Below are 15,658 nucleotides of genomic sequence, written 5' to 3'. Positions count from 1 at the left end.
CAGAAAATCATTATTTCATGTTCAGCAGAAAAATGAGCGTGGTGGGGGGAAGTTAATTTTCTCTATGCTCTGTGAAGCATAGACTAAATTTTAATGATCTAATCATTACCCCCCGACTATCCCCTGCTGCAATTGACCCATGTTACTTGTGTGAGGCAACATTTTGCTCGTTTAAGAGTCCCTGATATGCAGTAAGGTTTGCCAGGTAGGAGCCTTTTTATTTAGTAATTATACCACAATAAAACTATTATGCTAATGATATGTAAATCGATATCGTTGGGACGCAGTGTCATTTAACAGCTGCACGGAACATAAATCACATTTTTAATTGTAAGCAGTTAACATTTCCACATTATTGCTTTGTGTTTTTTTTTTTCTCCAAGTGTGACTGTGTGTGTGTGTGTGAGTGTGTGTGTGTGTTTCACATTTGAAGGGTTGATACGACTAGTCATAGTAAAGGTCAGCCGCTGGTGTCTTCGTGCTGGGAAAGGCTGTTTCATCCTTTCTTGCTCTCACTCTTTCTGATGTGGACAGATGTAAATATTTCCAACGTGCAGTGTTTTTGAGTGTGTGCATTGGTATTGACTGTGATATACTGTATACAGTACAAACCAGCAATCGATGAAGGCAAAATACATTTGTCTACTTTAAAGTCTAATTGCACACTGGTTATACGTAAGTAGCATGCCAGGCTAAGTATCCTGAGGTAGTCTACAGATTGCTATTTCAGACGATGTATGTCACTGAGAGATATATGCAGGGAACTGGAAAAAGAGATTAAGGGTGATGTCTCAAATTGTTTTTGTTTTTCTTTTAGCATTTGTCATATGCACATGCAGTTGCATAATTACATTATTACAATTATTCACATTTGGGTCACTTGAACGCCTAATTAGATTTGTTTCTTAATCTTACTCTGTCGATATCCTGCTATGTCATCATGCCAAACCCTACCTGGAACTCCTCAAACTTTATATTTTTAAATGAATTTAATTAGTAACAGAAATTCTCTTTACAATTAATTATTTTTCAAAATTGTATTCCAAAAACCTTTTTGGTATAGGCTCACACAAGGTCCAACTAGACTCGGCCTGGATTCTAATTAAACAACTCATATGATGGCTCATCTCAGCAGGTTTACCTCACTTTACCTCACTTTACCTCAACTTTACAAGCTGTTGCTGCCGATGATTTAGGGTTGAGACTGTTTTGCCTCTCAGGGCGTATAATAATGACAAATATAATAATAATGATCATAATTATTATTATTGTAAACTTTGGTCATTTTAAAGTGGTACAAGTGCCCTATGTTTTCAGCTATCTGCATGATGTTTCAGGTTACCACAGGGCCACAATGAGCAATTGTAGCACTCCGATAAAACAACCAAAAGACAACGGAACTCTTATAACACCACATGGGCAGACAGCACAGAGAGGTGTAAAGCAACACAGGGGTAGGGAAAGTAAAACGTGGAAAGCATATGGCGATAAAATCTGAGCTCAGCTGTCCAAGGGTCACGGCTGGCGGAGCGCGAGATATGGTAGTTAATGGAAATGATTGATTATAGCGGGGCGACCCAATAGCTTCTGAAACATTAAAAATGATTAAACACATGATCTGCATCTTTTAACCAAAGCTGTTATTTTAGGGGGATATGATAGAGTCAGATGCAAATTTTAATATGCAGATAATATAAAGACAAGGAAGGACAAAGGTTAGGCTTTCTGACAAATGTTGGCCTAATCTGAATGTCAGTAAATGTCAAAGATTACACAGTGTTGTGTGTCCCTAGTAAAGTTCAGTGTTGGTACATATGCTGTTTGCAGTTTTATGCTTTATGCCAAACCTTACCAATTTATTTGAAGATTAAACATTTAATATATGCAAGTGGATTTCACGATAACACCATTTGTTACTGTTCAATGCTGATGTTGTTTTTTTCAATGAATGTGGTATTCACAAATATATTGTTGTCTTTGATCACTATTGGACGAAATAGGAGTGGTTTCTTTTACTTTTATCAATATGTAAATAGCATGTGGACCTTATGTACAACAAACACCATACGTATGTTTCTTACATCATGTTAAACTGGACAGGGATCATCCCACATCCCAGATAAAATGAAACTCTGCCTTGTACTGATGTGATATTGATATTTACCTTAAATATGTCCTCTTCACACATATTTGACATGGAAAAATTGTAAACATATTTGAGACTTTGCCTGTGCCCTTGACAAAGCTATTGATTTGAGGGGCATCGCAATCCAAGCAGATTATGTTTTCATATGTGGTCCCTCAAGGAGTGATATTGAGATCAGCATGCATTGCGCACTGGAGCTTCACCTTTTTCTCAGCATGATGGATGTGGATCCTACACCAAAGTGATAAGAGTCGTTATTTGATGATCAACCATCCATTGTATGGCATACATTTAGTAGTCCTCATGAATAAGGTTCACTAAATCATGTGTATGAACTAATTCTGCATAATATTACATCAATATAGTGGTATCTGACACTCATAATGTAGACCTTATTTCATGTTTCTGATTTTTTCATTCTGACTAAATGAATTTCAACAAATCACTAGGACTAATATATAAGCTTTTCTTCTTTCTGCCGTACTATTCGATGGCACAAAGGTGGTTTTAAATTCTCAGAAGAGTCTTGTTGTTGGGGATAAGAACACGTACTCTTACTTCCTATTAGATGCTATTTAAATGTTATTCAAGGCCCCCTGTGCATCTGGCATCCGTCTCATGTGAAATTTATTTTGAAAGTTTTGGTCACACATGGAAAGTTAAGCAGATGGTACATCTACAGCACTCAGACACTTGTGCTCACATATACACACACACACATACACACACACACAAACAAAACCATCAAGAGAGCCAGGGAGCGTGGGGCCCCTTTATATCCTCCTTTCTCTCCTCTCCTCTGCTGCTCTCTATTCCTCCCCTCTTCTCCCGATGCCGTTATATGTATTATCTTTATGCCTGCCCATCTCTGGACACGGACGCCTCTTGTTTCGCCATTTTAAACAGATCTAATCAGCAGTGTGTTAAACAAGAGTGGATCTTTTATGCATTGGATGTTAGGACAAGCAAATCACCGCTGTAGATCAACCGAATAAACAACTCCACCCTGATTCAATTACAACAGCTGGGGTCTGTGCTTTTATCTGGCGGGGACATCATTTCAATCAAAATGTAAAATAATCCAATCCAATAGCTGAGATAGGATACAGACTGCTGAGCTTAGTTGTTTTATAAAAAAAAACAGAAAGAAATACAAGGCATTTTCTGCCCGCTCTCTCGCTCTCTCTTTCTTTCTGACAGCTTTCAAGAAGTTCCCATTCCCAAACTCCATTACCTTGTGTAATAGCATTCACAACTGAATTGAAAGGAAGAGGGAGAGATTGTTGGCTGTATTTTTATTACTCAAAGCTGTTTTCCAAGACACAGCCTGGTGCACTTTTATTCATTTAATTAACAGTAGCATCAAATTTTTCTTGTCCCCTTCATGGACCTCCTCGCCTTTTTGTCTTACAGGCAACAGCAATTATTGTGTAAGATCATACTTAGCGGGAATTGGAAAGTCGGCATAGGCGGTATTAATGGAAAGGTAATGTAAATGTTTTCTCTGTAAGTTATGGATTTGATGGCAATCGGATACAGGCCACTGCACTTTAGCCCCCTTTAATTAACTGAGCAGAATGCACCATGACAGAAATTTGGAACAATCTCTTGAAGGAAGGAAGAGAGAGACAGCACGGAAAAGAGAGAGGGACTTCTCTCAATAATAATGTTCAAGGAAATTGAATGTAGGAGAATGTACAACAATGTTAAATATGGCTTGTTCTATCTGCAATAATGTAATCTAATGGAAAGCAATTAATTTAGGACACAGGCCACTGCACTTTTTGCTCATTTAATTAAGACATGGGATATTTGCAAGGAGTTGGAATATAAAGCTTTATAAAGTATTACACCTCCCCTGTCACACCAAGAGATGTGGTGGCTAAACTCACTCTGAAGTAAATTATACGTAGTGTAAGCTGTAATTGAACTTGTTGACATTGTTTTATATATATATGTAATAAACTAAAGTGTGTGCACTGTGCGATTTAGTTAAATGCATTATAGCTTTTTTTAACAGCTCAAAAACGGACCAGTACATACTTTAGTAAACATAGTCTTGCCAATTTCCATGGTTTGAAACTAAAGGCTATATAAGTTACAATCATGAAGTATTGAGGCATGTATGGTCATGTAAATATACGTTTGTAATATAATATGTTGTGGGCTGTTCCATTTATTTTACAACTTTATTTACTTAAGGATTTTACTTCAGCCCTAAACAGAATCCGGTTAAAACGAATACACCAGTGTTACAGTATTTTGTGTCAGAAAAGGTGGTTTGAATGCATCACACAAGCAAATGGTAACAGAGGGTACAATATTGTGACCCTAGTTCTATGAGCACAGGCGGAACCCTCTCCTGGACTCTATTCAGTATTGATATCAGACACTGCCCTTTTTTGACGGCTTTGGTGATCTCTGCCAGAAAGAAGGCTCCCCAAGTCATCCCACTTTGAGTCTCCCACTGAAGACATACTGGTTAAGTTCAGGAGATTATCATAGTGTTCCTCCCACTGCCTGACAGTATACCTCATCAATGGCATCAAACAGAGGTCCTCGCACGCTGTAAACATTACCTCCCACTCTTGAGTCATTTGACGGTTGGCCAGATCCTTCGCCGTAGTTTTTTTTTCCTGAACTCGTTCCTCACCTTGGGTCCTCACCCCACTGGCCCCCTAATACCAGTCTTTTGATTAAGATGTTCCCAAACCCAACCAAGCCTAATGGTCTAACTAACTTGTTTTGCGTTTCGGCATGGGGGGGGGGGGGGGGGGGGGGTCACTTATTTGATTCTACTTCGAAAGATAGCTGATTCCCTAGTTAGCCGTTTGGTGTCTTTTCATCTGGCCTTCATTGGTCACGCAGGCAGACGGCCCGGTTGCCAACACCGCACTGACTGATACCAGGTGGCACGGTTGCTGAGACTCACTGACATAGAGTAAAACTCTTATTCGAGAAAATAAATTCCATCTCATGATGGGCTATAGCCAGTAAAGCAAAGAGAGAGAGTGTTCCCAAGAGCCAGTTTTCATAACCAGGTCTCACTCCAGAAGAATAGCGGGTTGTCCACTAATCGGGAGATTTTCGGTTTGTTCCCCGGCTCCACCAGTCTGCATTTTGAAGTGTCCTTGGGCAAGATACTGAACCCCAAATGTCCCCTGGAGACTGTGCCATCAGAGAATGTTTGTGTCAATGGATAGGCCTAAATGTTGACATGTTGTATATAAGTGCTTTGAGTGGTCAAAAGATTAGAAAGGGTATATATAAATCCAACCCCATTGTAAATGAACTTGGTCCATTCTGCTCGTTCTGGCTGAAGATGGCCAGGTTCTATGGGTACAGGTCCAGCCACTGCTTGCTTGTTTACATATGACCTCCCCACAGCCTGGATCCAGGAGGGGACCCAAGTCTGTTTGTTTTCATCTTAATATGGGTGTGACTTTTCATGCTGAGAAATACTTTGAAATAATAATGCAAAAAGGAAAACATACATTTATGCTTTTATTCTTCAGTTAAATGTTCTTTCTAATTAATAATAACTAGTATCAGATATCCTCTAGAATAAAAAATAAATATGTTTGTGTGTTTTTGAGAGTTTCCTTTGAGTTCTTCCTGTTGATTACTGGTTTGAAAAGAAAGAAAATCACAAGCACAGACAATGCAATGTCCGCCTGGTGTCTCCATTCAATTCTACTGTGACTAAGTTACGCTTTTGCACAGTAGTTGTAACCAGGTCCCACTAGAGGCATAGGTAATAACATGCATAAAACTCCCTTTTTTATTGAATCGTCCCAACATTGATTTTCTCCCCCTCCTTTTTTTATTTTTTTAACACAGGCATAGTAAAGGTTATAGACGTACAGAGAAGGAGGGGAGGCGCACTGACACTTTCCCAGCTCCCTTACACAAAAACAAGCATTTTATAATTCATCACCAGGCCATGACAGATGAGTCCTGCTGGAGAATATTAGAAAATGTCTCAAATCTCATATATATGCTAATGGTATGCTGAGACCGGTTGGGTAGTGTGGCAGACTTTTTAATCTGCTCTTGCTACAACTAGGACCACTGAGTGAAAGTGGAGGAGACAAGTCATTGCACTTCAACAATTTATGATCAAACAACTTTGGTTTCGGCAGCAGGACAGAGAGACAGATAGAGAGTGAAAGAGAGTAAAGAAGATATCATAGAGAGGATGGATAAAGACAAAGGGGGGCAGGGCATGTTCTTGTAATTTAGCAAATGTGTAATACCAAATACCGGAAAGACACTCAAGTCTTTCACCATAAAATATGTTGAATTAGTCTTGTCACCGTCGCTTAGTCTCCGCGCTGCATTGCAATCCATTTCATTTACATTTTGATTTATGGCATTTTGTGTTATGCATGGATACATAATGCGTTCCTGTTAAGCGATGGACTTGTAATATAAATATTACTGTGGTACACTTATGTATGCCCAATGCAGTTATCTGCTGAGCTGAAAAAATGTCAAAATATGTTTTTATTTTTTCATGCCTTGCAATGCATTAATGATGATTTGATTATAACTGTAACAGTTACATTGTACAGTCCACCAAAAAGAAGAGAAAGACGATGCATACAATTTGCATTACACTGATTGTTGCTGACATTATTATACTGCACCACATGTTCTCAGTGATAAACTGAATTGAATAATTGAAAATAAATCCCTGTTCCAATAATCCATTAAAATAATTCCTTCTAAATTGACTGTGCTATTTGTCAGCTAGAATAGAGAGTATTTGCAAATGTATCAAAACTTTTACATGTATTTGAAATATGGTTTGCCTCCTTGTATTCTCATATATGCATGGAAGAGCACCTCTTGCAAGATACTGTTTCACATTTGCAAAGTCTATCTTCCCTTTTCTCTTCATCGCCTTCTTCGAAAACCTGTGCACGTCTATGCAAAACATACACTTATAGTGATAACATAATCACTCAGAGCCCACGACTCCCTGCTCTATTGGAGCTTGTGATGAGGCATTAATAACAGTGAGGCCGGTGCTTTATTTTTTATAAATTACATATGTCAAAGATAAAAACTTCTTTGTTGAATGCCCATAAGTTGGGTTGGGCACTATGATAATAAAGGTTCACATAATTCTAAGGACATCCTTTTTTATTCATTTTGAATAAAAACAACAACAACAACATACAAATATATACTATGAAATGTTTGACCTGAAGTCATTAAGTAGCATTTTAATACATTTATACTCTGATAATGGCACTCTTCTAAGGTAAAACATCTCCTCCACACAGACTCTCAATTTACTTATTACTCATCTACTCATTTATATGTGTATCGTGTACACTTTAGAGCAGGGGTCTTCAACATTTTTTCAGGCCAAGGACCCCCAAACTGATAGAGAGATGGAGCAGGGACCCCCGACTATATATATTGTATACAATTGTGTTTTATATTCAACTGGGCCTAGTGCCATGTATAAACATACCTCTTGTGCATAGTGCATTCAATACTAAGCTATTCAAATAATACACAGGTTCATATATTCATGTTTTTATTTTAAACATGTGCAAGGTACAGTGAGTAGGGTGGCCGTGCCACTGCCATTTAGAAACATACCTTGTCAGCTGATACCAATGCCGATATCAACATTATCTGTTAATTGCATGATAATCATGCACACAAGCTATTCAAATTGACATTTATAAATGTGGAAACCAAAATGAGTGATGGTCTAGTAGTGCCACTGCCATGCATAAACACCCCTGTTATCTTGCATACGATACTTAACTATTAAAATAATGGACAGATTCATGTTTGGAAAAAAAACAAAAAAAAAAAAAAATTGTCTAATCAACCAAAGATTTCGCGGACCCCCTGCAGTACCTCCGCGGACCCCCTAAGGGTCGCGGACCCCCTGTTGAAGACCTCTGCTTTAGACAGAAGAAGCAATTCTTTACTGCCTTCTTTCTATGACAATGAAATCTAAATGCATTTAGCTGCCTTGTGTCTTTTAGGGGGACAAATAGTGTAAGTAGCTTTTGCTTGGTAGTATGAATTTAAGCTGCTGAGGGCAAAGTTGGGTTGGCTTATCAGAGGATTAAGCGATAGAGTTATTTTCAACAAGGGTCACTTCCAGTTTATATGAAACCCTTATAACTGCTTACTGTGGCAGTCATCAGAGAACTTGACCTTATTTCTCTGAGACGATTCATGGAAAATGAAATCCGATGTACGATACATTCAGTTCTGATTTCAGTTTACTTCTGTAATCTCACTCCAATACCTGTATTCTCCTACAGCATTTACCAACGCTTTGATACACCATTAAATTATTATTATAGTTGCCGCTTCCCACATTACACAATATGTCTCCTCTCATTTGTTTGGATTGCATCCAACTTCCTGTTATACTGTCTCTACAGTCCTTCCCCTGCTGAGGAGACCTCCCTTGTCTTCTAACTGACAACAGTGACAGAAAATTATTACACGTCATTACACTTCTTAAATCACAATTTACCCCATGCCTCAGCAAATTATTCTCTGGTGGGTGCCAGCGGTAATGGAAACTGTCTTCTCCACTTTACGTCCAGCAACTCTCCTGCTCCGTCAAAACCACACCAAGTGTCTGTCTCTAGACGTGGTGAAGAAGAAGCATTTCCTCTCCCGCTTCTTTCTCCATGTTCTTCTTTTCCCCTTCCCTCTATGATTCCTCTCAACCTCTTTTCATTTCTACTTTTTTTTCCTCCTTTGTTCCTCTCTTCCTTTTGCCCTTTGTTCTCTCCTCTGTTTTCAAATCAAAAGGACTCCAGTGTGACTCCTCAGGCTGACATTGCTTTTTGCTGAATTAGACATTATAAAGGTAACTGAAGGTGCGGCACTCAGACATGTATTAGATTTGTTTCTGGATGGAGCAGTACTGACAGGATGTTGTCTTTCTCAATATATTTAACTGACTGAGCAATGACATTTCTTTTTCTTTTTCCAGCGTGACTTCCTGTGATTTTTATGGAGTTTTCAAAGAATCACGAAGCAAACCAGTTTAAAGCCTCATACTGGCTGGATAATGTCAATTAGTTCAGCTCAAAAGACATGTATGTTGTCTTCACCCAACGGATTTCCACATACAGTGCACACAAACCATTATTTTTCTTTGGACTAGACTATTCATGCCCTTTTAGCTTGACTTATGGGTTCCATTTTGTGCTGGCAGTGTTCATGAGGGGAAAGACTACCCTGAGGGCATTAGCCTCCAGCCCTGTTGTTAAAGGCTCGACCCTCTCTCTGTCACTTTAGTTGTGGTTTGTGAAGAACTTTGTTCTTCCTCACACTCTGTCCCTTCTGCTAACCTCTTCTCTATCTCCCTGGTTTTGCAAATATCTTCCCTTTTTGCCTTTTGCATTGTGCCTCCCTCTGTTATTCTCTGCTCTTCCTCGTTCTTTCCAGCTGTTTCCATTCTGCCTCCATATCAATTCCTTCCTGCTTCTGTCAAACCAGACGGAGGCCAAAAGTGCTGTCTTTCCCGAAGGCCCACACAGCTTACATTTAGAGGAGTAAATATATCCTGGAGACATTTGTCTCCGCTTTGTCTGAAATAATTTGGGGGCGTTCGTAGGCCGGGATGAATGGGCCTGCCTGGCGTTAAGTGCCCGCAAAGTGTCCAGGGACTTGAGCAGTGAGAGAGAGATGAAGAGCTAGAGACTAGAGAGATATAGAGGGGAAGAGAATGAATCACTTTATACCTTGATTATTCTCCTTTACTCCCTCTATTGCCTTCCTCCCATTTTGATACCTTTGCTTAACATCCAGTCTTCCCTCCTTGCCTGTTCCATTATGCCTCAGTGGGAGAATAATGATGAATTGCCTGGCTGCAAGGAAGCAAAATATATCAAGTCCGGGTGGGTTTGGGAATTGGTTAAGTACTTCTACAGAGCCCTGACCTCATAATCGCTTTGAGCCTGCAAGGACCTCCTGATTTATAAAGTAGCCGTTGATTAATGCCCTTTTAAGTGGACGAGGCAGGCCAAAGACACAGAGGCCCGACCATTCAAACATGAGCAGCATTTCAAAAAAAGAGAAAGGTGTGTGTGTGTGTGTGTGTGTACAAGGCAATGGCTGTGGCAGCAGCCGATGGAATAGCATGCAGTCAGTGTGTGAGTTTAGCAGTAAAGGTAATTGTGGCAGCAGCAGCTCCTCGCCAGTCAAATCTTCCTGGCTATAAATCATTGCCGTTTGGCCTCTCTTTGACACCAATTGCTGCCTGTCCCCAAAGCCTGCCTAAAGCCTCTGTAGGTCAGCAGTGAGCTCTTTAAATACGTCTTGTCAGACGGACAGGCTGACAGATAGCTACTGCTGCAATGGAATAAGTGATGGTACCAATACAACCGTGAAGTGTGTGTTACAGCATGCAGACCATCTTGCAAAATGGGCACAGACAAGGCAAAATAAAAAAATTTAAAAATAATTTACTGGCCTACTAAATGAAAACACAGTTACTATTTGGTCAACACTTTGTAAAAAAACTGGAATCAGATTTGTTTACATCTGTTTTACCAAACATTGTGCCATAGAGGCACCAGTTTGCACTTTAGTTTCACAGTCTACACAACAGCCTATGCATAAGAAGTTTTCAATTAGGTAGCTGGACTTTTATTGACTTTAACTTTTTTTACCTGAAAGGTGCTAAATTCGAGATTCGGAGCATATCTAGTGCCTCCACACGGCCCTCACATGGCAATAGCTGAGCCAGCGGCTCGCAGCTAATGGTGCTAACAGTGCACACAACTGTAACAGTAATTTAATCATTAAATCAATTGTTGGATCTTTTTCAATGATCATATTTTTATACAGTATTGGTGATTGTGTTTGATGACCACGTTTATCATAGAGTAAGCTGACACTTGGCACAATAGCAAGACTACAGGTCAGGTCAAGCTGCCATTCAGGGGTCAGATAGGCAAACCGGGGCCTATTCTACAACAAGTCTCTGGATAAAGACACCCGCTGATCTCATTAGGTTACTCCAATTAGACAGTGTCACTTTCCATTTCAGAGTCAGTATCTCAGGCAGTAATTCTCCACAACTCTGTCTCCTTCTTTTATTGCTTCGTGAGCCCAGAGACTGTCTGAGTTATAATTGAATGAAGGCTGATTAATTTATGGGCTGTTAATTGCTGAGATTGGTGGTAGGAAGTGGCACACACACACAGTGTACTATTTCAGAAGTGGTGGAAAGGAGATTTGAAGGAATTTCGATGGTAGAACATTTTGGATTTTAGCATAACATTTAAACAAAAAGCTGTAAATGTAGATTATGTATTTAAAAGCATGATTTACCCCTTTGTGGTTTTTATATCCTAATTTAGATGTGTTAAATGTATACCTTCTCTATGCATGTATGTATGCATTGAGATTCTTTGTTATTGTTTGCAGAGCCAAAGCTGAATAAAACAGGTATATTCATTCAGATAGATACAGAGTGTTGACCACGTTCCACTTCACTGGAGTATGGTGCACCACGCCGATGAGGTGACATTTTGAAACCTATTTTTCTCAACTTAAAACTTTCCCCTCATTGTCTCTTTCACAGCGCTGTGCTCTGAGATTGACAGCTTGCTCTCCGGGCTCTATTGGAGGGTTTGGAAGGAAATTTGCTCCGGCGAGTTCTTTCCTCCCCTCCCTTCACCTGTGGCAAGCAAGATGGCCTGGCATGTGGGAGAGACGTGGCAATGGGGGACGAGACTTCGCCGTGCAGTAGAAATGGCAGTGTCAATTAAATATCACTTTCAATTTCCTTGTTTTATGATCCCCGGGCTACTAAGCACCAATAATCCCCCCTTGGCAAGCCCTCCTACCTTGTCTTGAGGAAGATTGATTACACTTGTCGCCTCCTATAAAAAAGACATTTACATGAAAATAAGAAAACAACTTCTTTGTTTGCATGGAAGTGAATCAAGGAAAAAAGCAATTCCCAATTTGATTTTTATACAAAGGCGAGGCAAGATAACAATCTCATGGCGTCTCATCTCAGTGAGTTTTGGAGGTAGAGCAAAGAGGGGGGGGGGGAAGACGTATGTAGATTGAATAAAGCTGGCAAATTATTTTTCGTGCAACGTTGATGGATGTTGTCTTCACTCACACAATGAAGATGTCTCCGATGCTGCGACAGAGATTGCTTTTGACATGTGTGTTACATGGAGTGTATTCCACATATTCCTTCCCTGAAGATTAATCGCACATATAAAACCAAATAAAAAACTTTGACTGGAGACAGGCTAATGTCATTACACTCTATGGAAATTGTATTTATTTTGTCTTTTGTCAAGAGATGAAATGATATTTAGACATACTGAGTAGTTTAGAGTGCTTGTGTTTGGAAGAGAAGACGCTTTTTATGTCATGCATTTTGCATTGTACTGAAACTTATGAGTGTTGTTTTGATCTTTTCTGTATCTACCGTTGCATTAGAAAGATAATTACATAAAATGTATACATATATATGGTTGAAAAAAATATATATATATTTTTGTGTCTCGGATATATATTTGTCTAGTGTACTTCTGCCTGTATTTGTTATCGTCCCCAAATTAAAATACAATTCATACTAATATTTGTCTTCCTCAATTTATTCATGTAGCGTATTTCATACACAAAGAAAATTCAACGTGGTTTACATATTGCATGACTCTAGCTGTAGTTTAGTTGGTATGGAAATCAGCTTGCAGAGATTGCAAACTGTCATGTGTAATCCATTACAGTGAATATATCACTGTATTGCATAAGTTAACTTAACTATTATGTTAAAATGCTGATGAAAAGGCAAACTTATTTTGTTAAGTGTACTCTTGATTTACGGTAAGTGTACTGTATATGCTGAACCAGAAACAATACAAGAGATCAATTGTTGGCAGTTTATGTACCAATGTGTTGTGTGCCAACCAACAAATATATACACAGCATTGTGATCCATTTATATAAACATAGTGGCCTGCTCGTGTGAAGTTGCATAGTCACTGTTGGTAGATGCCGAAAGGTATTTGTGCCAGAATGGCTCTACAAGCTTTATACCTCAACTCACCACCTGGCCTCTGTGTAGAAATGTGTTGTGCTAAGTATAACATTGGATCAACTTTTATTTTCCTTCAGTGGCAGTGGTAAGATAAGAAAGCGTGTGCTAGTGCAATACAGTGACTGAGGTTACCTAAAACATGCGTAACTCTCAAATGAATAAAAAGTCTGACAAAAAAACAATAGTCATGTAGGCTTTTAATTTTGGGACAGCAGCAGCATCGTAACCCCAACGGTATGGCCGTCTCAAGCATGTCCATTTTGTGGCAATGCCCGTTTGGTAATTTTGCGCCTCCAAACAAACCTGTATATATATATATATATATATATATATATACATAGATAAATCAGTTCCAGATGTAACAGTAATGTTTAAATGCGGAACTGGTTTGATAGCATGCAACTTGACACACACATGCACCAACAACAGCTAACATACTCTATAAAGCAAAATATAGCAGGACTGGCAATAAAATAAAGAGGTGAAGCATAAAAAGCAGGAGTGAAAGGTAGTAGCCTCTCTTTCTGTTAATCACACATGGGACACGCTGAATGAAATGTCAGAAAAAAGAAATCCTCTCACTGCCAGATAAGGGTATGTTGGAATGTATGTTACAGATTAATTAACAATAGTAATAGCAATGTGTGTATGTGTCTGTGTAGGCTCCCTGTAATTTCATGCAGCAGTTTTCTTGTAGAGTTATCTCAGACATGGTAACATTAATTTACGCCCTGCAGTGGCCACTCCTGGGGAGGGCAGCTCGGCAAACATGTTTTTATTTTTATTTTACAGGTGATTCCTTTTAAAATTGCACATTCAAATGGAACCATTTTGCATTCCACTTTACCAGTGTGACATTATATTTCACTTTGCCAATGCCGATAGATTGGGGCAACAATGTCCGCAGGGATAAAAAGAAAGATAGACAGAGAGAAACATGAAGATGGGGTCTATATGGAATGAAAAATAAAATGGAACCGCGGGAGAAAAAGTAGAGACAGAGTTAGAAAAGGAAGGGGTGGGTTGGTGGGGGTCAACGAGAGAAAAAGGGATTACACTGGCCATTATCAGATATAGCAACCATAGGTATTTCTCAAACAATGGCAGCAGCAGCTGATATGTCCATGCATATATGGTAAACAGTGAAGAGAGATTAGTTTAAAACCAAATCTCCTCTGTGCACCTTTAAGTCTTTTGTCAGTGCCACAGAGGTTGTGTAGCAACCGGGTGTGTTGAGCATGTTTACACAAAGCATAAGAGCATCGGTGTCCAATAATTCGTGTCTCACATGGTCTTTCACTACTTAAACAAGGTCAGAGCAGCGACGTGAACAACTGAGCATCCACACACACACACACACACCGGTCATATCTGGGCTTTGAACAGTGCTGTATTGTGCCACTCTGTGTGTGTGCCGAGATAAGCTCGGCCGCTAATGCCGCGCATAAGACACTAATAAACAAACAGTGTTTAAATTGGCCTGAAAGGATTCAGTGATGCGTAGGAAGCACCCCCAGCGCTTCAATGGCTTAATCTGCCACCTTCTCACTCTACTTTTTCACATTCTCACAACAGATTAGGTTGTAAATGGACAGAGAAGAAGGGATCCGGATCTCACCGGCACTAGAACTTTCCACCTTGACATGATTTTGTGTTTCTTCAATGATTAGCTGTACAGATTTGACGAGACTGTTGTGTGAACAGTTAAATAATATGTTCTGTGTCTGATTTCAGTCTGGATTATTTAGGTAAAAGTTATAAACAATTTATTTCACTCCAACAAGTCTGACTAAGTATTTAGTTTCTCCAGGATTAATGCATACTCAATAAATCTGCATGGGTCGTGAGGATACTTCTAATTGCAAATTACATTTTTTTTTTTTATCTGGGTCTCTGAAAAACAAGTTGTCTATAGTTTCTATAACTGCTGATCTGTGAACTGTACAATGTTATATTGGCCACCCTTCATACTTTAAGCTTTTAAGTCAAATGGGATCTGAATAGTAAACATTATCTTCCACTAGAAGCCAGCTTTATTAAAACAATGTTCCTTGACCTTTTCTCATTACATATTGGCATGTTTTTGGACCTAACTGGAAGCAAGCATGGTTTCACAAAAAGTAACAAGTAAATACTCTAGTTTGCATCACTCAAAAGCCTAAAATAAATGACAATTAAAATGACCTTTTTTTAATTGATAAAAGTAGTAGTTACAGTAAATATGCCATGTGCCCACGCTACTTAGCAATCAGGTGTAATAAATGTAAATGTGACATCATAATTCATAATAAATGCAATGTTTTATTTGCAATTCTGTAGCAAAGTGGAAGGCAGAGTGCTGTTGCAGTGTAATCTCTCTTACTTCTGTGCTGTATCTCTGTGGGATATACAGTAGTGTCACTGACAACTAGAGGGCAGACATGACTATTTGTCTTCCTTGTAAAATG

This window comes from Anarhichas minor, unplaced genomic scaffold (genome assembly GCF_050575085.1).
Source record: "Anarhichas minor isolate MPS153535 unplaced genomic scaffold, ASM5057508v1 ptg000080l, whole genome shotgun sequence".
Classification (NCBI taxonomy): domain Eukaryota; kingdom Metazoa; phylum Chordata; class Actinopteri; order Perciformes; family Anarhichadidae; genus Anarhichas; species Anarhichas minor.
Note: the sequence above shows the minus strand (reverse complement) of the source record.